The 25,968-nt window shown below is 49.5% G+C and overlaps 1 long non-coding RNA gene across 1 annotated transcript in view; it reads right to left on the bottom strand.

The window, feature by feature from the left end:
- Positions 1-25,301, bottom strand: part of LOC144679930 (uncharacterized) — an 871,259-nt gene extending 845,958 nt beyond the window's left edge. Inside the window, exon 1 of the long non-coding RNA XR_013576448.1 lies at positions 25,263-25,301. This is a non-coding gene — a long non-coding RNA (uncharacterized LOC144679930). The remainder of the gene's footprint in view (positions 1-25,262) is intronic.
- Between the last annotated feature and the right edge of the window lie 667 nt (positions 25,302-25,968).

Here is a 25,968-nt window from a genome sequence, read left to right as displayed (position 1 = left end):
CCATTATCTGTTGTCCTTGTCCTTCTAGGTGGTAGTGGTCGTGGATTTGGAAGGTGCTGTCTAAGGAGCCTTGATGAATTCCTGCAGTGCATCTTGTAGATGGTACACACTGCTGCTACTGTGCTTCGGTGGTGGAGGGACTGAATGTTTATGGATGTGGTGCTAATTACGCGGGCTTCTTTGTCCTGGATGGTGTCAAGCTTCTTGAGTGTTGTGGGAGCTGCACTCATCCAGGCAAGTGGGAAGTATTCCATCACACTCCTGACTTATGCCTTGTAGATGGAGGACAAGCTTTGGGGAGTCAGGAGGTGAGTTACTCATCACAGGATTCCAAATCTCTGACCTGTTGTTGTAGCCACAGTATTTATACGGCTAGTCCAGTTCAGTTTCTGGTCAATGGTAACCCCTCAGGATGTTGATAGTGGGGGATTCAGTGCTGGTAATGCCATTGAACATCAAAGGGCGATGGTTGGATTCGTTCTTGTTGGAGATGGACATTGCCTGGCACTTGTGTGGCGCGAATGTTACTTGCCATGTATCACCCCAAGCCTGGATATTGTCCAGGTCTTGCTGCACTTGGGCATGGACTGCTTCAGTATCTGGGGAGTCACCTCCAGTCCAGATTGAGGACAGGTGGACAGAGAAAAAATCTCAGCAATGATTTTCATTATAAATTGACCGTAACTCAGCTTGTTAATGAGACAGAAAAAGGGAAGGGACCTCAAAGAGAAATGCCTCTTTATAGCCTGGCCTCTCTCCCGCTGGTTTATTTGAGAGAGAATGAGACACAAAGGCAGTTGGGGGCATTTAATGGGAGGGGGAAACTTAACTGTGATATAATTAATTATGAGAGAGCCGAATTGTCAAATTAACAACGCCTGGTTCAGACTGAAACATAGGGCAGGATTTTGTGCACCGCAGGCAGGAGCGCTCGACCCGATCAGGTGTAAAATAGCACGTGACGATATTGGACGAGCATCCTGACATCATCGTACCCTCGCGTGATATTTCGGTCAGCAGGCACACGTGGAAGTTGGCAGCACGCCCGCAGACTTTTAAGAGGCCTATTAAGGCAATTAAAGTTTCAATTAACGTGGATTTTTTGCTGCCCGTCCAACCTTACAGTTGACGGGTGGGCAAATCAGCCGGGTGACCTTTGCATTTTTGAGGAACTCTCATCCACAGACAGGATAAGGTTTCTGATATCAATTTTTAAAAAATAAACATATTTGGGCACAATTTTTATTGTCTATATTTTCAGGCGAGTGAGTCCTATGTCCGGACGCTTTTTTCAGAATTTCATAATCTTTATTTTTAGATTTAAAACTCTTCAGCTCTGAGGCAGCTCTCTGCCTTCAGGGAGCTTTCATTGCGCGCTCCCCCGTGCCTGCACTGACGTCAGCGCTTGTCCTCCCGCCCCCACCTCAGCAGCGCTGAGCCTTTCAGTGCCCGTTTCACGCTGGCTGGCCGGCCGTTAATTGGTCATATTGTCCCAATCCTGCCTCATTAATCATGCATTCCCAGGAAACACGATGTTTCACTGGTGGGCGGCCTCCAATTCGCACACCACACTGTCACCTTGCCGCTTCCTCAAGCAGTGCAACTGCACGCACACTTCTCAGTGCTTCCGGCCCAGGACTGCTGCACAGAAGACATGGCCCTGAAAGGCAAGAGGGCTGCAGCCCCTGCTTCAGTGACGCCTCCCTGGAGCGTTTTGTTGGATGCAGTGGAGGCTGGCCGTGATGTCCTCTATCCCAGCTCTGGCCGCAGGAAGGGTAGCAACATCACCAATTCAGCTTGGGAGGTGGTGGCAGTGATGGTCAGTGCCAATGCCCTGCAAAAGAGGACAGCCACCCAGTGCTAAAAGAGGATAAATGATCTCCTTCGTTCCACCAGGGTAAGTCACTCTTCTCATCACTCTCATCTCACACACTCACAAACCCATCACACATCCACAAGGATCTCACTCACTGCCAGTTCAAAGGACATACCATTCGCTCTCTCTCTCTTCATTGTCCTCATCCTGTCCATGGCACCACTCACCACCCACACATGCCAGGCTCACTTACCATCTGGGCTGACAAGTTACTTGCTGGTCCTATTTACACTGTGCCCATCTGTATTCATGCAAGACAAGCTGGCACACAACGAAAGGCAGACTAGTGGAGGAATGCCTGAAATCAAAGTGCTCACGGACTTTGAAAATAGAGTCACCCAGCTGGCCGGTGAAGATCTGGACCGTTCCTGTGCTGATGGTGAGGTTGGCGGTGCTCAATCTAGTGAGGATCCAGCAGTGCAACATCCATCAGATAACCATGCTGTGACTGATGTGTCCTGTTTCACAGGCCGCTGCCATGCACTAGTTATCTCTCTTTACTTTCGCGGGCACATTTGGGAAGCAGCCAAGAAAATCCATGACCCATGTCCTCGACTCAAGCCCCAAAGACACCCCAGAAGAGAAATCTGATGAAACCCTAATTGAAGACCCATCACAGCGCTCACCCACACCCTCCACCAGCGCAGAGACACACACTGCAGCAGGACCAAGTTTTAGAGTAACCTCAGGCCTACAATCTGGTGAGCACATCGCAATATCTGATCCACAGCAGGCGGAGGCAGGGACTTCCCAGGTTTCCGGCACTGCTGGAGGCCAGAAGTTTGCTGAGCCTGAGTCAGACGACGAGCCTCTGGACTCGGTCGTGTCACAGTTGCTGGAGCTGCAAAGGCAAGCTCGGGAACATCAGGAAGGGATGAACACTGCACTCCTCAGACTACAAGGCATGATGGAGGAGTCTGTCCACTTTCAGCCTAAGGTGATAGCGCCAGCATGCCAACACACTGAGATCAACACTGGTAGGATGGTGGCCACCATGGAGACCTTGGTCCAGGATGTCAGTCCTGCACTGTTGCTCAGGCTGAACTCCATCACGAACACCATAGTTGGCCTTCCACAGTGTCAATGTGAGAGGTGTGCGGGGCAGCTTGATCTCACTACAGCTTCCCCTTCTCCTCAAGGAGTCAGCCAGGGACCCTCGGCACTCATCAGCAGGTGCACACCACAGGGCAATCCACCCATGTGACTCCAGGAGTATCCGGCCCATCCAATCCTGTGACCCCAGCAGGTCCAGTTACGCAGGCCAAGACTGTGCCACTGCCACACAGCAGGACCCCAAAAGCAGGCCGGGGCCCTTCAGGTCTCGGGCTTCCAGTGGATGCCCATCAAGATCATCACAGACATGGCGTAGCAGTCGGCAAGCTGCCTCCACCTCCGCTGTGGATGCCGGGGGAGCACCAAGATGTAGCGGCAGGGTTAGGAATGTTAAGAAGATGTAACTCTTTTTGTTACAAAACAAATAAACTAAACCAACAAATCAAGGTACAAAGTAAAAGCAGCTCCTTAAAGGGAAACTGCAAAAACAAAAGACAAAATTTAAAGGAAACTTACCAACATTAAATCAAAATGTGATTAAGCAGGTCAAAAAAACACACCAGTCCCCGCGGTGCCCACCGAGCACGGAAGGCCTCGACAGTGCCAACGGACACCATGTGCTCCAACTCCAGGGACACCCGGCCGCAAACATAGCCGCGGAAGAGGGGCAGACAGTTGGGTCGGATGCCCCCTTCGATCACCTGCTGCCTGGACCTGGAGCAGGTTCACAAGGCCGTCCTCCTCACTCCCGTCCCCTCTCTACAATGGGTGCCCATGGGTCAGGAGTGTGGGGCTGAAGTGCAAACAAAACAACAGTAAAAGGATTTTAAAGAAACTAAAAAGGGAGTGCAGCCTACAACAACCAACACACACATGCTCCATGGATCCCACAAGGCTGCAAAAGACGCAGGCATCTTGGGAATCCGTGAACCGACACATACTACGGTTGTATGGGACTCCCGTGTGCAACACCCTCCACCCCAGCCCCCCTGATGGAAAGTGGGAGGACACCCCTGTAGAGGGCCCCCCACAAGGGACCTCTGCTGCTGGATGTCAACAAGGCATACCAGGGTATGTCTGGGTGGCGGACGAGGGCAAGGAAATGAAGGGTGTGCAGCAGCAGCCCATACAGGAAACCCCTCCACACTGTACAAAGGGCACGGAGGGCATTTCCGCAAGGTGACTCAGGTTGTAGGGCACCTGCTCCCAAGGGAGGGTTCGGGGCTTGGGGCCAATGTGGAATTCTGTCCGAGCAGGGGTGCTCCTGGACGGAAGACCACCGCACACCTCGAGTCCCAGTATGATGTCAGGGCCGAGCACGACTGTCCTAAGGTCTTGGATGGCACTGGCTGCAAGCCGGATATCCACCGACGTACGTTGTGCCAACTCCTGGGGAACCATCCAGCCCACTCCTCTGCCACCCAGCACGTCCCTGATCCTGGTCACCCCGGCGGCCACAGCCCTCCTCCCTGCCAGCCACTGAAAAGGGCGGAGGTGCGGATTCCTGAGCAGCGACTCCCTAACGATAGCCGCTACTCCTGACAGCGGAGAGCTGCGTCATGAGGCGACCATGTTCCAAACTTTTATCAGGGTCCTGGTAAAAAGACGGGCAACGCCTGTAAGGAGCCATGAAGGCCTCTCAGGTCTATAAACAGGTGCTGCACATCATAATTCAGGCCGTGCACCTGGTAGAAGAAATACGTCGCCAGGGCACACCATCTCGGAGGGGGCTTGATGTAAAGTTATCATTGCAGGGCCTGAAGGCAGAAAGTCACTACCTGGGTACATAGGCACACCAGCGCCTGATCACCACACCCCCACCCCCGCCCCGGCCACTAAGCAGGAGACTCAGAACCTCAGCAGCGACCCAGTGCAGCCTTTTGTCTCAGAAGAGTCAACGAGGATTCTCTGGATTTTTGTGACAAAATCTAGAGGAGGGGTCAAAGCAACCAGCTGGTACCACAACATGGCAGCAATCAGCTGGATTATGACCAGAACTCGACCCCGGTAAGACAGCACTCGGAGCAGTCCCGTCCAGCGCCGCAGGCGAGTGGTGACTTTGGTCTCCAGCTCCTGCCAGTTTGCTGGCCAGGATTCCTCAGCAGGGCAGAGGTGGACCCCCAGGTAGAGGAGGCTGGTCCTGCTCCAGGTGAAAGGCCTGAGTTCTTCAGGTAGGGGCTCCATCTGCCACTGACCAACCAATGGTCCAGAACACTTGCCCCAGTTGATTCTGGCAGAGGACATGGCAGAGCAGACCTCCTGGCACTCGCACATCCTCTGCAGGTCAGCTGGGTGGGTGAACATGAGCACGTCATCAGCATAAGCCAAGAGGAGCACCCCAATGCCTGGCCTGTGCAGAACCAATCCCGACAACCTCCTCTTCAAGAAGCGCAGGAAAGGCTCCCTGCAAAAAGAATACAATTAGCCGGACAGGGGACAGCCCTGACACACTCCTCCCCCAAAGTAAAGGGGCGCTGTCAGGGGCCCGTTAATCTTAACTAGATGCTCTGCAGCAGCGTACAGAATTCGGGTCTGGGTGACGAAATGTATCCTGGACCCGAATGCTTGCAGAGTCACGAATAAATATTCATGAGCCAGGAACACCTGCTCCTGGTCAAGAGACAGGAAGGCGCTCGACAGACCAGTCTTCTGGGAAAAGTGGATGATGTCCCAGACCATAGTGTCATAGAGTCATAGATGTCTACAGCACAAAAAAAGGCCCTTTGGCCCATCGAGTCTGCGCCGGGCAAACAAGTATTCTAATCCCATTTTCCAGCACTAGGCCCAAAGCCTTGTATGCCATGGCATCGCAAGTGCACATCCAAATACTTCTTAAATGTTATGAGGGTTTCTGCCTCTACCATCCTTTCAGACAGTGAGTTCCAGATTCCCACCACCCTCTGGGTGAAAAAATTCTCCCTCACATCACCTCTAAACCTCCTGCCCCTTACCTTAAATCTATGCCCCTTGGTTACTGATCCCTCCACCAAGGGGAAAAGTTCCTTCCTGTCTACACTATCTATGCCCCTCATAATTTTATACACTTCAATCATGTCCCCCCTCAATCTCCTCTGCTCCAGGGAAAATAACCCCAGTCTACCCAATCTCTCCTCATAACTAAAACTCTCCAGCCCAGGCAACAACCTGGTAAATCTCCTCTGCACTCTTCCTATTGCAATCACATCCTCCCTATAATGCAGATTCCAGAACTGCACACAATACTCTAGCTGTGGCCTAACCAGCATTTTATACAGTTCCAGCATAACTTCCCTGCTCTTCTATTCTATGCCTCGGCTAATAAAGGCAAGCATCCCATATGCCTTCTTAACCACCTTATCTACCTGTCCCGCTACCTTAAGGGACCGGTGGACATGCACACCAAGGTCCCTCTGATCCTCGGTACTTCCCAGGGTTCTACCATTCACGTGTATTCCCGTGCCTTGTTTGTCCTGCCCATGTGCATCACCTCAAATTTACCTGGATTAAATTTCATTTGCCACTGATCAGCCCATCTGACTAATCCGTCTAAATCCTCCTGTAATCTAAGGCTATCCTCCTCACTATGTACCACCCCACCAATTTTTGTGTCATCTGCAAACTTACTGATCAATCCTCCTACATTCAAGTCTAAATCATTGATATATACCACAAACAGCAAGGTACCCAACACCGATCCCTGTGGAACCCCACTGGACACAGGCATCCAGTCACAAAAACACCCCTTGACCATCACCATATGCTTCCTGCTACTCAGCCAATTCTGGATCGAATTTGCCAAATTGCCTTGGATCCCATGGGCTCTTACCTTCGTTATCAGTCTCCCATGCGCGACCTTATCAAAAGCCTTGCTGAAGTCCAAGTAAATTACGTCAAATGCATTGCTCTCATCTACACACCTGGTCACCTCTTCGAAAAATTCAATCAAATTGGTCAGATATGACCTACCCTTAACAAAACCATGCTGACTGCCCTTGACTAATCCCTGTCTCTCCAAGTGTAGATTAATTCTGTCCCTCAGAATTGCTTCCAATAGTTTCCCCACCACTGAGGTGAGACTGACTGGCCTGTACTTCCCTGATTTATCCCTTCCTCCCTTCTTGAATATCAGTACCACATTGGCTGTCCTCCAGTCCTCTGGCACCTCTCCTGTGGCCAGAGAGGTATTGAAAATTATTGCCAGCGCGCTTGCTATCTCCTCCCTTGCCTCACTCAACAGCCTGGGATACATTTCATCCGGGCCTGGAGATTTATCTACTTTTAAACCTGCCAGACCACTTAGAACCTCTTCCCTTTCTATGCTAATTTCTTTAATTATATCACAGCCCTTCTGCCTGATTTCCATACCCACGGCGTCCCTTTCACTTGTGAACACCGACACAAAATATTCATTTAGAACCCTACCTACATCTTCTGGCTCCATACACAAATTACCACTATGGTCCTTAATGGACCCTACTCTTTCCCTAGTTATCCTGTTAGTCTTAATGAACTTGCAAAATAACTTTGGATTTTCCTTTACTTTACCTGCTAATGTTTTTTCATGCCCCCTTTTTGCTCTCCTAATTTCCTTTTTAAGTTTCCCCCTACACATTCTATACTCCTCTAGGGCTTCCGCTGTTTTGAGCCTTCGGTATCTGCCATAAGCCTCTCTTTTTCTCTTTATCCAATCCTGTATATCCTTCGACATCCAGGGTTCCCTGGATTTGTTGGTCCCACCCTTTGTCTTTACTGGAATATATTGGCCCTGTACTCTCCCTATTTCCTTCTTGAACGAGTCTCACTGCTCTGACGCAGATTCACCTAAAAATAGCTGCTCCCAGTCCACTCTGGCCAAATCATACCTGATCTTATTAAAATCGGCCGTCCCCTAATTTAGAATTCTGATTTCTGGCCCATCCTTGTCCTTTTCCATAACAACCTTGAAGTTAATGGAGTTATGATCACTATATGCAAAATGCTCCCCCACTGATACCTCTACCACTTGCCCGGCTTCATTCCCTAAAATTAAGTCCAGGACTGGCCCCTCTATTGTAGGACCTTCTATGTACTGGTTTAAAAAGCTCTCCTGGATGCATTTTAAGAATTCCGTTCCCTCTAAAACTATCACACTATGACTAACCCAGTTAATGTTGGGGAAGTTGAAATCCCCCACTATTACTACCCTATTATTTTTACACTTCTCTGAAATTTGCCTACATAACTGCTCTTCTATTTCTCTCTGACTGTTTGGGGGCCTATAGTACACTATCAGCAATGTGATTGCTCCTTTTTTATTTTTAAGTTCTACCCAGATGGCTTCATTTGAGGAGCCTTCTAAGATATCATCCCTCCTTACTGTTGTACCAGATGGATGTTGTCAAATATGGTACGACCCAGGACGGTGTAGGACTGGTCAGGGTGGATCATGGGGTCCAGCCCGGTGCCAAGATGAGAAGATATTGCCCTAGCAAAGATCTTGTAACCCGTGCTTAGGAGGGAGACCGGGCGCCAGTTCTTAAGATGGCGGCGATCCCCCTTCTTAGGCAGCAGGGCAATGACCGCCCTGCGCCACGAGAGCGGCATCTCCCCAGTAGTGATACTCTCCCCCAGGACCCCCACATAGTCATTCCCCAGAATGTCCCAGAATGTCCTGAAGAACTCCACAAACAGCATGTCCAGCCCTGGGAATTTGCCCCTGGAGAGGCTGTCGAGGGCACCAGTCAGCTCCCCCAGGCTTATCGGGGAGTCGAGCTTTTCGGTGCACTCTGGACCGGCCTGCGGCAGGTCCTCCGACAAAACTCTGCGAGCATCCTCGCTGGACAGATCCGGAGAGAACAGGGCAGTGTAATATTCTCAGGCAATAGCCCTGATGCCCTCTGGATCCGAGACAAGGGATCTGTCGTCGGCCAGCAGCATTAAGGAGCTGCTGATGGACCCCGTGCCTTTTTTCCAGTTAGTTGAAGAAGTGGGGGAGGGCCGCAGTCCAGGTCCCGGAGGAACCGGATCCCCGACCTCATGAACGCGCCCCGGGACTCGACGAGTTGCAGGTCCCGCAGCGCGCCCCTCTTCTCATCGTACACCGACCGCAGGGCCGGGTCCGCGTCGGGCTGACGGAGACATGTCTCCAGGTCAAGCACCTCCTTCTCCAACTCCTCGACCCTAGATTTCTGCCTCTTTGTCGACCCCTTCGCGTACTCCTGACAGAAAACGCAGACATGAGCCTTGCCCACATCCCACCATAGCCTCAAGAAGGGGGAGCCTCCCCGCTTCCCTCTCCAGCCGGCCCAGAAACAACAGAATGAGTCCTGGAACCGCTCCTGCTCCAGCAGCAGGTTGTTAAAGTGTCAGCACACGGACCCTAAGCGCAGAACAGAGTGAGTTCCGCCCACACCAGACGGTGGCCCACGCACAGCACCTGCCCCACAGGAGCCGATGGAACGCAGGACGCGTACGACCTCGAAACGTAAAGACGGTCGAGTCTGGACACTCCGACTCCAGGGACACGAAAGTGAAAACGCTGGAGTCAGGATGGAGATGTCGCCAGACGTCCACCAAGTCGAAGGACCCGACCAGGTCCCACAACTTACACCTAGCGTGAGGTGCTGGGCACCGTGACGGTCCCAGGCCTCGAGGGTGCAGTTGGAATCCCCCCCGAGGACAATGCACTCGCCCGCGTCGATGGAGCCGAGATGAGTGGACACGTCCCCAAAGGAGCTTGCTTGCTGCTGCGCGCCCAGGGGAGCGTACACATTCACAAAGTGAAGTGCCGTGGCCCCAGGGTGCACAGTAAGGTGCAGCAACCGGCCTGGCACTGGCTCCTTGACCCCCAAGATAGCAACACTGCCACAATTGGAGGCAAGGTGACTCATGTAGACCACCCCTCGCCACTCCAGGAACCACATCGCTTTGTCTCCCGGAACGGTATGGGCTCCCTGCAGGAAGCACATCGCGTACTTCCCTTCCCTGAGGATCGAGAAGTTCTGGAACCTGTACTGTGCATCCCTGCTGCCGTGGATGTTGAGGCTAGCTGTGGTATCTTCATTGTCAGGAGTATGTGCTACCATCACCATGCCTAGTGTAAGGAGGAGAGAAATTTTTAATCCTTCCTCTCCTTCAGGAGCCCAGCAAGAAACATATGGACCCTCTTCTTAGCGTTCGGGACCAGCCCAGGGGCCTTGAGGGCCTCGTGGGGGGACCAGCTCACAAGAGGAAAAGAATACCACTGATCCAAGGCTGACTGGACCCTTTCTCGGTGACTGCGATTACCCGCTAAAAAATCCTGGAGTTCCCGTAAAGGGATGAGGAGAGAATCAGTGGGGGGGGCCTTGGGAATCCACCACCTCATCCGACAACGACTAAGTCATCCCCGGTGTTCACCACCAAAACCCCGCCCTCCTCCAGGTCGTTGCCTCCAGCTTCCAACCCCTCCCCCGTATTGAGAATGGGGGGCTGGTTTGGAGCTGTCAGTCAACTCCACCTCCACCTCAATCCCAGCCCAGGATCAGAGCGCTCCTCTCTGGAGGATATGGTCCAAAGGGTGGCAGCATCTCAGATCTCCGCTCCCCCTCAGGCACTGGGTCGTCCGGCCAGTCCAGTAAAAGCTCCAGACCCAGGACGGAGGTGCCCGGCGCTGAAGGTTAGGAGGGCTGCCACTACTCAGAGTCGCTGCACGCCCCATCGCTGCTAGATTCGGGAGCCTGCGCGTGAATGACGCTGAGCCCAGCACATGGCACTGCGGCGCATATGGGCCTGGGAGCATGTGCAGGCACGTCACCGGGCCCAGATGATGTTTTTCTCCCAGCAGTAGGCTTCTTGTGTCCCTTAGGCAGCAGCAAAACCAGAGCAGCTTGTAAAAGTCCAGAGGAGTATGTTGGAAAAAGCAATGGCAGCAGCGTGGTGTACCTCTCCCAGCAGCAGCCACAGCCAGCACCAGCACCAGCACCAGCGCCAGCACACCGCACACAGCAACAGCGCCAGCACACCGCGCACAGCAACAGCGCCAGCGCACTGTGCACAGCAACAGCGCCAGCAGACCGTGCACAGCACCAGCGCCAGCACACCGCGCACAGCACCAGCACCAGTGCCAGCACACTGCGCACAGCACCAGCGCCAGCACACTGTGCACAGCACCAGTGCCAGCACACTGCGCACAGCATCAGCGCCAGCACACCGCGCACAGCACCAGCACCAGCACACTGCGCTCAGCACCAGCACCAGCGCCAGCACCAGCACCAGGACCAACACCAAAACCGGCGCCAGCACACTACACACAGCTCCAGCGCTAGCACCAGCGCCAGCACACCGTGCACAGCACCAGCACCAGCACACCGTGCACATCACCAGCGTCAGCGCCAGCACCGGCGCCAGCACCAGCACCAGGACCAGCACCAACACTGGCGCCAGCACACTACGCACAGCTCCAGCGCCAGCACCAGCGCCAGCACCAACACTGGTGCCAGCACACTACGCACAGCTCCAGCGCCAGCACCAGCACCAGGGCCAGCACCAGCACCAGCACCAGCGCCAGCACCAGCGCCAGCACACTGCGCACAGCACCAGCACCAGCACCAGCACACCGTGCACAGCACCAGCGCCAGCACACCGCGCACAGCACCAGCGCCAGCACACCGCCCACAGCACCAGCGCCAGCACACCGTACACAGCACCAGCTCCCACTCAGGCAGGGACGAGCTGCACCTGAGCCCAGCCAGGAAGCATGGCCTGAACACGGGCATTAATCACTTGTACAGAATGTTCATCATTCTAAATAAACTCCCAAGAATGTCTCCTTGTCTATGGCTCCTTGTTCTGATGAGCAGTGTTCATGTCACTCAGATGTGAAATCTTGGTCCCTGCACAAGATAAAGGCAGGTGTCTCAATCCTGTGCTTTGTACAACGTTCCCACCACACTGATGGTGCATCTTCACTGTCACTGTGCACATCAGCCATGCCTGCACCTCGATGGGGCTTATCATTGCTGCCAGAATGTCCTGGGCTGGCGGCATAGAGTTCATAATTCTCTCTGTGTGTCCCCCATCTCAGCAGCACCTGTGTCCAGTGATGGTGTGCTCCTGAAGGGTTCAGCTCACAAAGGATGCCATAGGATCAGAAGAAGTTAAAGTTTCCTCACTGCATCTCCATGATATAATCCTGTTCACAGAGCACAAGCGATCTGCCATCAGCCAGACAGGAGTCAGACATTCACATAAGCTATGTAAGGATCTATGGAGAGTCCCCACTGCATGTCGTCATCATCCTCCTGGAATGTAGGGACTATGGGCATCCGCTGCGTCTCCATGACAGGAGCATTATCACAGAGGGTATGTGTGCTGCCATCAGCCAGACTGGAGTCAAACATCCACAGATGCAATGTGAGAATCTATGGTGTCTCCTCACTGCATTTCATCATCATCCTCCACAAATCTAGCAGCTATGAGGGCCTCTGGAGTGCACCTGCCTCGTCTGGCCAGTGCAAGGGCCTCATTGCCATCATCCTCATCTTCGAGGACCTCCTCACCCTCATTCTCATTTATGTCCTCTTCATCGTAGGAGACGTGCAGCTCCTCCATCTCCTCCTCAACCAACTCCTCTCCCCATTGCCGCAGCAGGTTATGAAGGGTGCAGCAGGCGGTGACGATGCGTGACACCCTCTGTGGGCACCAGACCAGTCCAGGCACCAGAACATTTTCAACATTCTGATGGTTTGCTCCTCTAAGGTGCGAGTTGCAGCAAAAGCCCCATTGTACCTTCTCTCTGTTGTGGTCTGAGGCCGCTGCACGGGTGTCATCAGCCACATCCTCTGCGGGCAGCCCTTGTCCCCGAGGAGCCAACCCTGCAGCCTCTGTGGACCCTGGAAGTTGTCTGGGATTTGAGACCTACTGAGAATGTAGGACACTCCCTGGAAACCATGCGCAGACCTGCAGGATGTGTTTGTGGTGATCGCACACCAACTGAACATTCAGCGAGTGGAAGCCCTTGTGGTTGACATAATTGACCGCTTGTTGCCACAGAGATCTGAGCACCACATGAGTGCAGTCAATGACACCCTGCACCTGTGGGAAACCTGAGATCTGGGCAAATCCCAGCGCTCTTGCATCCTGGCTTTCCTGATCCCAGGCGAAATGCACAAATTTGTGTGCCCTCGCAAAGATAGTGTCCATGACCTCATGGATGCATTTGTGCCTGAAGACATGTGATATCCCACAGAGGCCACCTGTGGAGCCCTGAAAGGAGCCACTGGCATAAAAATTGAGCACTGCGGTCACTTTCACGGCCACTGGCAGTGGATGCCCTCCATGTCCCCGTAGCACCAAATCTTGCAACAGCTGGCAGATCTGACCGACTAGTTCCCTAGACATGCGCAGTCTTTGGTGACACTGGTTCTCAGTCATCTGCAGGAGCGACAAAAGCGCTGCCTATAGACCCTGTCGACCAGCGACAGCTCACTGTGGCACTTCAGCAGCCTGCGTGGGGGCCCCAGCTACAGACGGTGCTGCACCTCCCTCTGCTTGGCCAGGCACCTCAATCACTGTCTTCTTAGTTGTCTTTGCTCTCTGTAAGCCATGAGGCATACAGCTAGTTCACCAGGCTCCATGCTTCTGATGTACTCCTCCTGCAGGATAGAAGAGAAAGATGTGTGGGTTAGCTTGGGTGTACTAAGAACCTGTCTTGGTAAAGTCTGAAGGCCTCTTAACACTTCTCAGAGAGTTCTGGCTACCACTTGGATGGCCAGAGTTTAGTGCGCTGCATGACTGCCTGAAACCTCACCCACCTCCACCCCACTCCACCTGACCGATTGGCGGTAGCTTCGTCCACTGGACTGCATGCTGCGCTCTCAGCTCAGACGCAGGCATTCTCCTAACCTGCACTGAAAGGCTGCGCTGTTAACTTGAATCATGGGGGACATTGGTCCAAACCTGAATGATAACATTGCAAGGGGCTGTGAGCACCTCCACCAGTGACTGCTCCATGTCCAGCTTTAGCATGGAGATTGTACAATGTGCCCAGTCGTCCAATTGTTCTGCAGTCCACTAAAACGCTCATTAGTTTGCAGTCTGTGCCCAAGGGGTGAAAAGCTCTGGAGCACTCGGTGGCACTTTGGTGCCTCTGTGTTGCTTGAGTTGAGGCAGATAAGCTAGAGCCCCAACTCCAAGCATGGCAATGTGGCTGCACCTGAACTGTCTCAGCTGCAGAGGAATGGTCGCTTTATACAGGTTTCCCTAAAGCTTGGCCGCTTCCCTCACCCACCCCACCCCCACGGCTCGCATGTGCTCAGGCACTACTATCAACTGCAGTCCAGACCTTGCACCACACCCCACTGCCCCTCTGCCCCTCAAACTCACCTCAACCGCAGGGCAGCCCTTACTCTGGCATCGCACTGTCAGCCAACCGGGAAAATGCAACTCGCCTGTCCCCTCGCCTGAATGTGTAGCGCATCAACATTGAAGTCCAACAGGCGACCCTGGCGAGCGCTGCACAATGTTACTGTGAACTCACCTCCGAATTTCCCTCAAAGTGCAGCTCGCCTTATAAATGCTGTGGTGAAACACGTCAGCGTGCAATCACACCGACATGCTCCGATAATCCAGCGTGATGGGATTATAATGATATGCAAATGTATTATAATGAAGTTCCCGACGTGCGGCGTTGCTCACCATTGACAGGCAGACTGGATGTTTGCAAACTAGTTTCACGGCGTAGTGAAACCAATTTTTGGCCTCCCCGCCATATTGTCTGCTCAAGCTTGCCATGACACCCGACGCCAGCAGGCACAGAAAATCCGGTCCCCTGTGTTTAATGGATAGCCATGGTATGTTGTGCACTGCACTACGTGACCATGCAATGCAGCAGACCCTTGCATCAGGACAACAGAGAAGAGCAACACTCCTCCTCAGATGAGGATAAATGGGATGAGCATCAGGAAGGGGACATGAACCTTTACAGAATACCAGGGCCGTGGCGAGCTGTGTCTGGGAGACCGGGGACAATCTCATATACACGAGATTCGTTCAAGATTGAGGGATCTACATGACCATTGTCCCATTGCTGGGACAGGTTTGCCTGCTCAGGATATCAACTAACCCCTGCCAGGCTTCCAACCAGGAGCTACCTCTGAACCTGTGTCTGCTATCACTTAGAATAATAAGCCCTGTCGCACACGCTCGCAATGGAACGCTTTTACCCAGGACAACTGATGTGTCAGTGGGCATACGTCAAGCAGCCTTACATGACTGAGATCTCAGAACCTGCTCTGTCTTTACAGGTCTTTGACTTCACATAAGGCAGTTCAATTGTCCCTGTGGAACATAATCTCAGACACACTCCTTGACACTGCATATAGCGCCCACAGAGCCGTATGTTCCTTTATGCCTCATAAATGGACACACAAGGACATTAAATAAAGACTGACCCCAACCACACGATGCCAATGTCTCCTACATAATAAAGGAGATGTCTAACATTTCCCTGCAGCCATCACTGAGTGCCAACCATGAGGCATGGCAGTATAGTTAGGTCTCTGGCTAATCAAGTCCCAAAAATAGGATAATGATAAACACATGAATAAAGTGAAAACAATATATTGTGCAATATTTACATGTGATAATATGAAATTTGTAAAAACGCCTATGCCACCTTTCTGCTCTCATTTTTCAGCTTTCTTTCCTTACCACTATGTCTTGGTGTGAACTCAATATCAGCAGCTGAGGTGGAGGCAGGCTGCTGAGTGTGATGCCCTGTTGCCTGCGATGGCTTTGGAAGTCTGGGGGCTTGAGTGTTCTGAACTATTGGGGGTGCCCTGCACAGATTCAGGGGCAACCTTCTCGGCCACACCTAGGGGAGGCAATGGGGTCAATGGTACAGGGGGTGAGGAGAGGGCACTCACCTTGGGAGTTCCCTGAGACAACGCCCAAGGGACAGCTGGCCCCATGTGTTCTTCCTCCATTGGGTGCACAGTGGAACCTCCCTGTCTCCTGAGAAGAAAGGGCACCTGGAGAGAGGTCCAGGTGCCTCATGCCGATCTTTCCTAGCCACTGCTAGATGGTACCAATGGCTAGAGTGACAAAATGCAGGCCAGAGCGCATGTGGGAATTGTTCGACCTGGGTCTCCAAGGCAGTCGCCAACCTCTCCATGGAGGAAGCCATGCCCTCATATGCCTGAGGCATGACAGAACTCATGGCATGCAGGAATGCCTCTTCACTAAACTGCACAAAACCCCTGGCATCTCTGCCACATTTTCCCTCACCCCTGTTGCATTATTCCAGCAGGCTTCTGGTGGCCTGATCAGAGGTCTATCATCAGCGGGCGCCTGTTCCCCAACAGTCCTTCGCGTGCCTGAGACCTCCGCTGTCTCAGCCTCCATCTGCTTCCGGGGCATATCTGTGAGCTTTTCCCCAGAACATCCAAATCCCAAGGCAACCCCTCCACTACCTGGATGACGTAACAATTAAACTAAATTAACAAAATGCCACTACCCAGGTGGGTGTACCTGCACTGGTGCGGGAGAGGCAGGTGACTGTACATCCTCTGGGTCACTGGTGTCATCATGCCCAGAGGTAAAGCCTTTGGTCTCCTGGAGTGGATGAGGCCTTTGGTCTGGATTCCAGGCACCTGTAAATGAGAACAAAAAGAAACGGATTAAGATTCCAGAGTCCATGCGCAGAGCACAATTCCCTGTGTGGTCCTGAGCACCCATTAAGGCAGCACCAAGTTGGGTCAATTCTCACTCTGCTGCCTTGCCATTCCAGCCTCGCTGTTAGCTATGAATTGGCTGCCCTGTTCTCTTGAAATCTTCAGGGCTTCTTCCTCAGCAAGGGCAAGGACCTTGAAAACAGGCACCCATCCACCCGTCTTCACCCTTTCCTTCTGGTTATGGGTCCTGCAGGAGAAAGGGGAGATTTAGTGACTTGACAAATGCCAATGACTCCTTGGCTGCACACATCCCCATCACACATGCTGGCCTGTCGATGTTTTAGGTTGTATTCAATCACTTATCCAAGCCAAATATCACATGTTTTGGCCTTAAGTGCTCAGCGGTCCTGAGGCTGATCACACATTCACCCACCTAGTCCAGCTGTACACTTGCACAAATACATTGCCTGATGTCCCACGCCATTGTGCCACTTACCCAGGCCATCAACCCTTTTCCGGCATTGCACCCATGATCTTGGTTGCTAACTTGGTCAAGCGGGAGGGTTTCCGTCGCTCGGGAAGAACACTCCCACTGTTCCTTGAAGGCCTGGAAGAGACGCTGCAGGGAGGCATCGCTGAACTGTGGGGCTCATCTATGTCTTTGCTCTGACATGTTCAAAGTGACGTGGAAGTGATTTGGACATGATCGGGAGGAGGGGGATGTTGTCTCAGGACAATAAGGATATTAAGATTAATAAGTAAGTGGGGACGGAGTCGTAGGGGGAAAATTTTGAGAGGGGCTGAGAGAGATCATGGGGTGCACAGATAAATGGCTCCTGCGGTGGACAAGATACCTGGGGCCTTGATGCAGAGCCTCCCTGCTCCTATAGCCTGCCCGGATCTGCTGAACCTTCACCTCACTGCAGGAACCTCCAATATCGCCCCTCCACATAACTGCACATGATTCATTTACCCGCTGCTGGCCCTTTAAATTTTTGTATGATTCACGTGGGCACTGGCTCCTGACACAAAATCGTAAGTGACGTCCACTTCCAGTCCCGCTGTTGGGAACGGTGCGCCACTGATTAAATTCCATCCAGTGAGTGAGGCCTACAAATAGGCTTAACAATAAACCAATTTCTGACTGTGTGTGAGAGATGACAGGACTCTCTGAGAAAGGCCTCACTATAGTCTGGCTCTAGGCCAGCTTATTATGTGTGTGTGTGTGAGAGAGAGAGAGGTAAGGGAGAGAGATGGAATTCAGAGGGAAAGAAATCACTATAGATTGGCACTGCTCCAGGTTGTTTTGGAGTTGAAATATTCCTTCAGCTCTTTAAAGGGTTCAAAAGGGTTCATGAATTCCACTAATTAAAACAAAATAAATATCTCCTTCAAATTTCCACTTGATCATTTTGAAACAATTTACACATTCCATAATACAGCCAGACTGGGATGGACAAGCTGTGTGCGATTCAGGAACAGCTGAATCCCCACAGAGACAGCGCAGTGCACTTGTTGTTTGTAGAGCTAAATGGAAAATACATATGCTGAGCTCGGCCTTAAACATGTACATCTGGCTATTGTTGATGGCCTGCTGCAGGAGATTTGAATGAGTTGCTATTTTTTCCTATTACAATCCTGAGCACAATTCTCGTACATACAGCTATCTCCTCTTCTAACAGTACAGCAAGTGACCATCATGGTCACAGAAACAGTTTCTCCCTAGCAACAATCAACCATCAACCATCAGCCCATCATGCCAGCTTCTTGAAAGAACAATCCACTGAGCCCCACTCCCTTGTTCATTCCCCATAGCCCTTAACTTTGTTCCTTTTCAAATATATATCCAATTCCCTTTTGAAAGCTATATTGACTTGCTTCTGTCACCCATTCAGGCAGTGAATTCCAGATCACCACTGTGTAAGAAAATTCCTCCTCACCTCCTCCCTTCTTTTGCCACTTATCTTCAATATCTGTTCTCTGATTGCTGACTCTCTCACCCATAGAAACGGTTTCTCCCTAACTACTCTATCAAAACACCTCATATTGTTGAAAATTATCATCAAATCTCCTCTTAAACTTAACTGCTGTAAGGAGAACAATCGCAGCTTCTCTCATCTCCTCACATAACAGAAGTTTCTCACCTCTGAAACTACTAACTTGGTGCTGAGGCCTAGTTTCAGAGTCCCACCAGTGGCCTTGTCCAAGAGTGTCAGTTCTCCAGTGGGTGTTGGCAGGTTATTGGACAAGGTAAACACAGGAGTGGGGGAAATGAGACAATCAAGTTCCATCATGTCCTTATCTATTATCCACAGGTAAACATTTTCCAGCAAGGGGGTTCAGTGTGTTGTGATGAAGGTCCTAGTTGAAGTGATGCTACTTTCTAATAATATTTCAAAGTTAAAAGTAAAAGTTCATTGTTATTAATATAGTAAGAAAAAGACAGTAGCATTGGGGATGTGGGGCCATTAAGGACAGAAGCAGGTTGTGACCAAAAATGGCAGACTTGTTAAATAAGTATATGGTGTTCATCTTTACAGGGCAGGAAGAGGATTAATGCCAACAACACAACAGGAACTAAAAAAAAATAAGCCAAGCAGAGGAAAGTATAGGATTTAATATAGTAAATAGACGGTAATGGAGAAAATAATGGGACTTATGACAGAAAAATTGCCAGAGCCTGATAATTCCCAGAAGTAGGTGAAGAAATTGCAGATGCATTAGTCCTAATTTCTCACAGACTGTGAATTAAACCTGAGACAGATTCACTCCAAAGGAATTGTCCCCCTGGCTGAGGTTTTAAAGAAAAGGTGGTGTCAGTAGAAAGGAAACAGGAGGGAAAGTAGTTTCAAAATGTATTTTTGTCTTGATATTTTTTCTACCAGTTTTATTTTTAATATTCAGATAGGTCTCTCGCCCATGTAATGCACTATTGTTATCTCTGAGAAGGTGGAGAAGAATCCTACACTCAGTTCTCTGGCAATGACGCTTTTCAGATAGTAAATGTCCCACAGGATTCCTGACCTTTACTGAAGTTAGCTGATTAGAGTCCAGGCAGAAGTAAACGTGTACCAATCGGCTCCCACGTCCTTCAGCTAGTCTAGTGACTGCTATCAGTGATTGCTGCAAGACAGGATAGGATTGTGGTTGGTTGCCATGTCTCCTATTCCTGTACTCAATGCTAAGGCTACTACTACTGCTAAATTCTCATCCATCAACTCAGCAACAGGGATGGGGCAATTCAGTTGCAAAAGTCCGAAATTTTCCTATTGATCCTTGGCTTCTGTCACTAGGTTTAGCATGCCACAGGAGACATGCTCCTCGCATGTGTGGACCTTGGAGCAACTAGTGAGAAATGGGCGAGGCATCAGGACTACCTGTGAGTTAAACCATCCTTCTGGGTGCAGTTGTTTGCCATGTAGGGGTGTTAACTTTAGGGCTCAATCCATGCACTCCAATGCTAAAACTGACAAATGAATAAAAGCCCACTTTGGGTGAGATATGTATCTACTGAAAGAATGCTAGAGAGGAGATCAGTAGTCAGGGGAAGAATATGACAATTCATTCTATGATAAGTTTTTCTCCTCTTTTTGGAAGCACCCGGTCACCTTCCTAAAGACACTAGAGATTAACAAATCACTGAGTGGGAAAGCACTAGCTGTTCCTATATACGTCAATAGACTAAAGTACTTTGTTATTTTCCTATCACCCCCATTAAGCTTGGCTCAGGGGTACTGTTGCTTTGGAGTCAGAGGTTTTGGCTTCAAGAGTCACTCCAGGACTTGAGCACATAGTCCAGGTTGACAGTCTGCATTTGGGGATTGTCAAGAGGTGCCGCTTTTTTCATGAAAAGTTAAACAAAGGTCTGCTTACTTCAGATGTATGTTGAAGATCCTATGACACAATCCAAAAAAGAGCAGAGATCTGGACAACATTCCTCCCTCAGCCAATGTCACCATGCTATGGACATTCATCGAGTTGATCCCTGTCAAATCTTGCTGGTCACATACATAGTAACATTAAGTGAAGCATTTCGAGCCCTTTCTGAGAATTGGGTTAAGGTGTTATTTAAATGCAAGTTTTTTTTTCAATTTTTTTTTAAAGCTGTAATGAACTTGCAACACAATTGCTAAAATTCAAGGCTACCTTGGTGGGATTGGGGGAGGGGTCTGCGATGCTGCAACATGAGTTCATCTGTGAATATGAAAAGGAATAGACACTGGAGAGTGGTTCGACTGAACTGCAGTCCTCATGCAGAAACACACACCAACCTGGAACCAATAAGAGGAGAACTTTTGCACTGTTATGTCTCTATGGCAACAGTCAGTTGCTGTTAGGTTTGGCTGCTATAAGACGATATGGTCATGGACACACAAAAACATGCAGATGCACAAACACATGTAATTGCACACAGCAGACACACACACACACACGCACACAAAGAGATATTCACACACTCCCTTTCTACACACCTACGTATAAACACTCACAATAACATAAAGGCACACGGCTGCATAAGCATAAAACTACAGGAGGCGATTTTACAAGATGAGGCCCCCAGTACAGGGTCTTGCAAGCAGAGATTATAGGGTGGGTAATTAGTGTTGTACCCCATATCCAGCAGTTCGCTAGGAACCAGAGAAACACACACATATGAACATGTTAAACATGCAAGAGTTATCTGTACCTCACAGGTGTTGCCAGTGGCAAGTAGGGTGACAATTACATTGAACCTTATTGTCATGGGTTGTTACATAGGCACCAAAGGGAACATCAGCAACAGTCAATCTGCAATGCAACACAGCATAAAATAGCTGACTGATGCCTTACTAGAGCAACCAAGTGCATCACTTTCTGAAACGTTCTGATGAAAGTTCACAGACCTGAAACATTAGCTCTTTTTTTCCTCTCCGCAGATGCTGCCTGACTGCTGAGCATTCCCAGCATTTTCTGTTTTTATTTCCATCACTTTCCGCATGAGGAAAAGCCCCAAAGTATAGGTAGTAATTTATTTCATCCATATTAACTTTTGTATGTACAAATGTAGTTAGAGAGATATATAAATATACACACACAGATATACAATTACTATACATGCTCAGACATATAAATATACAAATCATTGAAACTCAAAGATGTGAATTTTACCAGGTGGAGGGGTCACTTATTGCTCGCCACATCTGGTAGAAAAGTCGGTTGGCAGCTTGCCAACTTTAAAAGGGTGGCCCCACAGTGGCAATACGCTGGGGCAGGCTTGACAAGGTGAGAGTGGGAGCTCCACCTGTCTGGGATAGGAAATTCCATCCACGAGAGCTGCTGGCCAACCAGTAGTCCCAGCAGCGCCAGAATGCAGAATGCAGTAGTGGCCACTGCTGGGGGCTGCAAGGGAGCCCTGAGAAGACAATCATGGATGCTGGATTGAAAGATAAGTTCCCCCCATCCCCCCCCACCCCCACCCCTGGTTATTTTTTGCTGGGGAGGTATTGGGGACTCTGGGGAGGGGGTGGGGTCCAAGAGGCCGGAAGAGGGTAAGGCACAAAGAGAGGTACAATCTAGGGGATGGTGTCCCCTTTGAGCACAGGGGACCCCCCCCAAAGGAGGTACCCCCCCCCGTTCCTTCCCGTCTTTTACCCTGAGTTGGGGAAGTAGCGGGATGGCCACTTTCCTTCCACCTTCCGCACCCACCATATTATGGCAGTAGAGGTGGAAAGAGGCCCTTAGATGGCCTTTAATTGGTAACTTAAGGGCCTCAATAGACCTAAGGGTGGGTGGGCTGGCTGATGCCTTATCTGCCCTCTGTAAGATGGGGGACAGCTCGAGTGTGGGCGTGGGGGACAGTTAGCTGCCTATCCAACTTATCTTACATGTTCCCCCCGCCTTCAAATATACAGGCAGGAGGCTGTAAAATTCCTCCAAAGGCACTACATTACTGGTTCGACATATTGTCACGTGCATGTTCATTCTATAGTTGTTTTCAGGATGGAACAGATTGGCTGGTGAAGGTGCAACAAGTTGATTGTGTGGGTGCCATGTGTCAGGTATGGTGGAGGTGGAACAATTTGGTTGTGAGACTGACAAAGGTTGGTTGGTGTGGATAATTTACATGTTGGTCGGGGTAGGAAATGGGAAAAAAAGCCTTAGTGGTGCAGTGCAGGGTGTCATTTTGCATTAGGGACTAAGGTTCATTACGGGGACAGTTAAAGGGAATTTTCATCTGCATCAAGCTCTGCTGTACAAAACCTGGATATGTGCTGACACTAGCACCACTTGGGATATTCTCCTGATAGACTGCTATAATTTCAGTGGAAGGTCAGTGCAAATCTGATGTATCCAGTTTTCCTGACAAAACTCATCGGGAGAATCTCCAAGGAAGTTCTCGCTGTCAGTTTCTGAAAAGGGGAATATTTCCATCCCTCTATATAAATCTATATTGTGTGGGACCCTAAAAGAAATAGAAAATGTCTCCACATGATGGGTGACGATAACTTTAATGTTGCCTCTTGTGTCCATTCATGTATATAAGGAAATACCAGATTAAATTAGTTTTGATGGCCATGTTCTCCACATGTGTGATTTTGTCTGTAAAGATATGACAGTAATGGCACAGAAAAAAAAAACCCATTTAGATCACAAGGTTCCAGATTTGATCCTATCTCAGTTGAGGCAGTGGTATGATCATTACAATTGGTTCCTGTGAACGATGATCCTCTGCCAGAATTCTAGATCCTAATCTAGTAATTCCTTCTGAATGGTAATTCACAATAATGAAGTATTTTTGAAGCTTATTCACAATTGTAATGTAAGAAATGCAACACCCAATCTGCACACTTGCAAAGACCTAAAATGGATAAATAGTCAGGTAAACTGTCTATTTGGTGACATTAATTGCTGGTTAAATGTTTGCCAGCACAAAACTGCCCTACTCTTTGCTGAAATAGTGCCATGGGGTCATTTACATTTGCCTGGGAGAGCAGACAGGGCCTCAGTTTAACATCTCATCTGAAAGATAGCATTTCTGACAATGCAGCATTTCCTCAGTATTACACTGTTAGCATCAGCCTGGAGTATGCACTCAAGTCTCTGGAGTGTCACTTGAACCCAAAAGCTTATGACTCAGAGGCACTGAGCCAAGACAGACACATACTGGGAAATAAGGCCTACGGGCTAGTGTTGCAAACATGGAAAATTGTTCCCTGTGCGTGCTTTTTTTCTCTCCCCCGCCCCCAACACCCCACTCCCCAAGAAGTTCTGCATGTGGGAAAAATTCCATCTCGTTGCACTTGTAGGAAACAGATGAAATTTCATAACATGGAGCCTCACAATCAATTCCACCCGCTCTGTTTCTGCTTTATTTCCTCAGCTGATCCCCGTGCAAAGAAAATACAGGATCGGCAGGCAGTGGTGAAGTGAAAACATCCTCAGGGTTTTATTGTTTTCCACAGGGAGTGAGTTCCAACCTTTTCACCTTTCCTTGGAGACACTGTGTGGAAAGTTTGTAGCCTTCGGCTGAAGTTCCTGAATTAAGAGAGTAATTCCAGTTTAGAATTTTCTTTCTGTACCTGGCTGATGCCTTGCTGCTCTCTCTCTCGCTCACTCACTTCCTGCAAAAAAAAAAGTCTCTTGGAAACTTACTTTTTAAAAAAAATCTGCAAGCAGTTCCCACCATCTCCCCTTGCTTCCCCTTAATCTTTCCCATGTGACCTCCTCTTCCTCTTGAAAATTGCTTGGATATATTCTGTGTGAAAGTATGGTATCTAAATGCAAAATAAAGAACCAAAACAAAAGTCTTGCACTCACATAGTCCAATTACCTCATCTCAGCAACATCTCACAGACAATAAATTACTTTGCAGTGCAGTCACTTATTATATGGATTTTAAAAAGCAGGCAATTAATACACAGTAAGATCCCACAGATAATAGACAAGTGACCAATTAATCTTTTTTATTCTTTCAGGGGATGTGGGTGTCACTGGCAAGGCCAGCATTTGTTGCCCATCCCTAATTGCCCTTGAACTGAGTGGCTTGCTAGGCTATTTCAGAGGGGAGTTACAAGTCAGCCACATTGCTGTGGGACAGCAGGTTTGCTTTCCTTTCTAAGGAACAATCAATAATAGCTTCATGGTCACTATTACTGCATCTAGTTTTAAATTCCACCAGCTGCCACAGTGGGATTTGAATCCCTCTCCCCAGGAAAGTAGCTTGGGCCTCTGGGTTACTTATCCAGTGATATTACCAATACACCACCATCTCCTTTTTGATGGCACTGGTTGGGGGAGGAATTCTGGTCAGGAGAGATGACCTCCTCTTTGAATATTGTCACTGGATCTTTAAAGTCTAACTGAAAGAGCAGACAAGACAGTGGTTAAACATCTCACCCCAAGAAATGAGTCATGTCAAAAACAAGATGTGCTTGCTATGACGAGAACTCTGAAACCCAAAAAACAAGTAACGCCTCCAAGACATTGGAGTTAAATTCTGACTAAAACTGATTATATAGTCACAGGTTGACACTCCTGCAGTGCGTGTTAAGACAGAACTTTTTTTATGGAGTCATCACGATGAGAATTATGAGCTTGGACTGGAACAATTTTCCATTTCTGATATCTAATACCACCGTCAAACTTTCTTATAGCAGGCATTGCATAAATTAAATGCAGAGTAAAGACTCCTCCATGCAATTTGATTCCAATAGCACTCCCAGGTTAGGTAGAGTTTTTTGTACATCTACCGTAAGACCATAAGACATAGGAGCAGAAGTAGGCCATTTGGCCCATTGAGGCTGGTCTGCCATTCAATGAGATCATGGTTGATCTGATAATCCTCAACTCCACTTTCCTGCCTTTTGCCCAAAACCCTTGATTCCCTTACTGATTAAAAATCTTTTATCTCAGCCTTGAATATACTTAATGACCCAGCCTCTACAACCCTCTGTGGTAAAGAATTCCACAGATTGGCTACACTCTGAGAGAAGAAATTCCTCCCCTTTATCTATCCTGATTGTTACCCACTCAAAGAATTCTAATAAATTTGTCAGTCATTATTCCACCCTTCATGAAGCCATGCTGACTCTGCTTAATTACATTATGCATTTCTAAATGCTCTGCTATTACATCCTTTATAATAGACTCCAACATTTTCCCAATGACGGATGTTAAGCTAACTGGCCTATAGTTAACTGTTTTTTGCCTCCCTCCCTTTTTGAATAAGGGTGTTACATTGGCAGTTTTCCAATCCTCTGGGACTGGGCAGGGATTTCAGGCAGGACCGAAAATTCCTGCCCAAAATCAACGGGCTTTTGGCTGATCCATCAATTTTCCATCCCGTCCGTGATGATTGCTGCTTGGGCTGGACTTGGGCAGCCCAGGTATACTGGTGTAGTTTAGCTCACATATTACTCCCTTACCTGTGTTCCTTTACCATACTTATAA

This window comes from Cetorhinus maximus, chromosome 4 (assembly GCF_964194155.1).
Source record: "Cetorhinus maximus chromosome 4, sCetMax3.hap1.1, whole genome shotgun sequence".
In the NCBI taxonomy this organism is placed as follows: Eukaryota; Metazoa; Chordata; class Chondrichthyes; order Lamniformes; family Cetorhinidae; genus Cetorhinus; species Cetorhinus maximus.
This window is presented reverse-complemented; position numbering and strand designations above follow the sequence as displayed.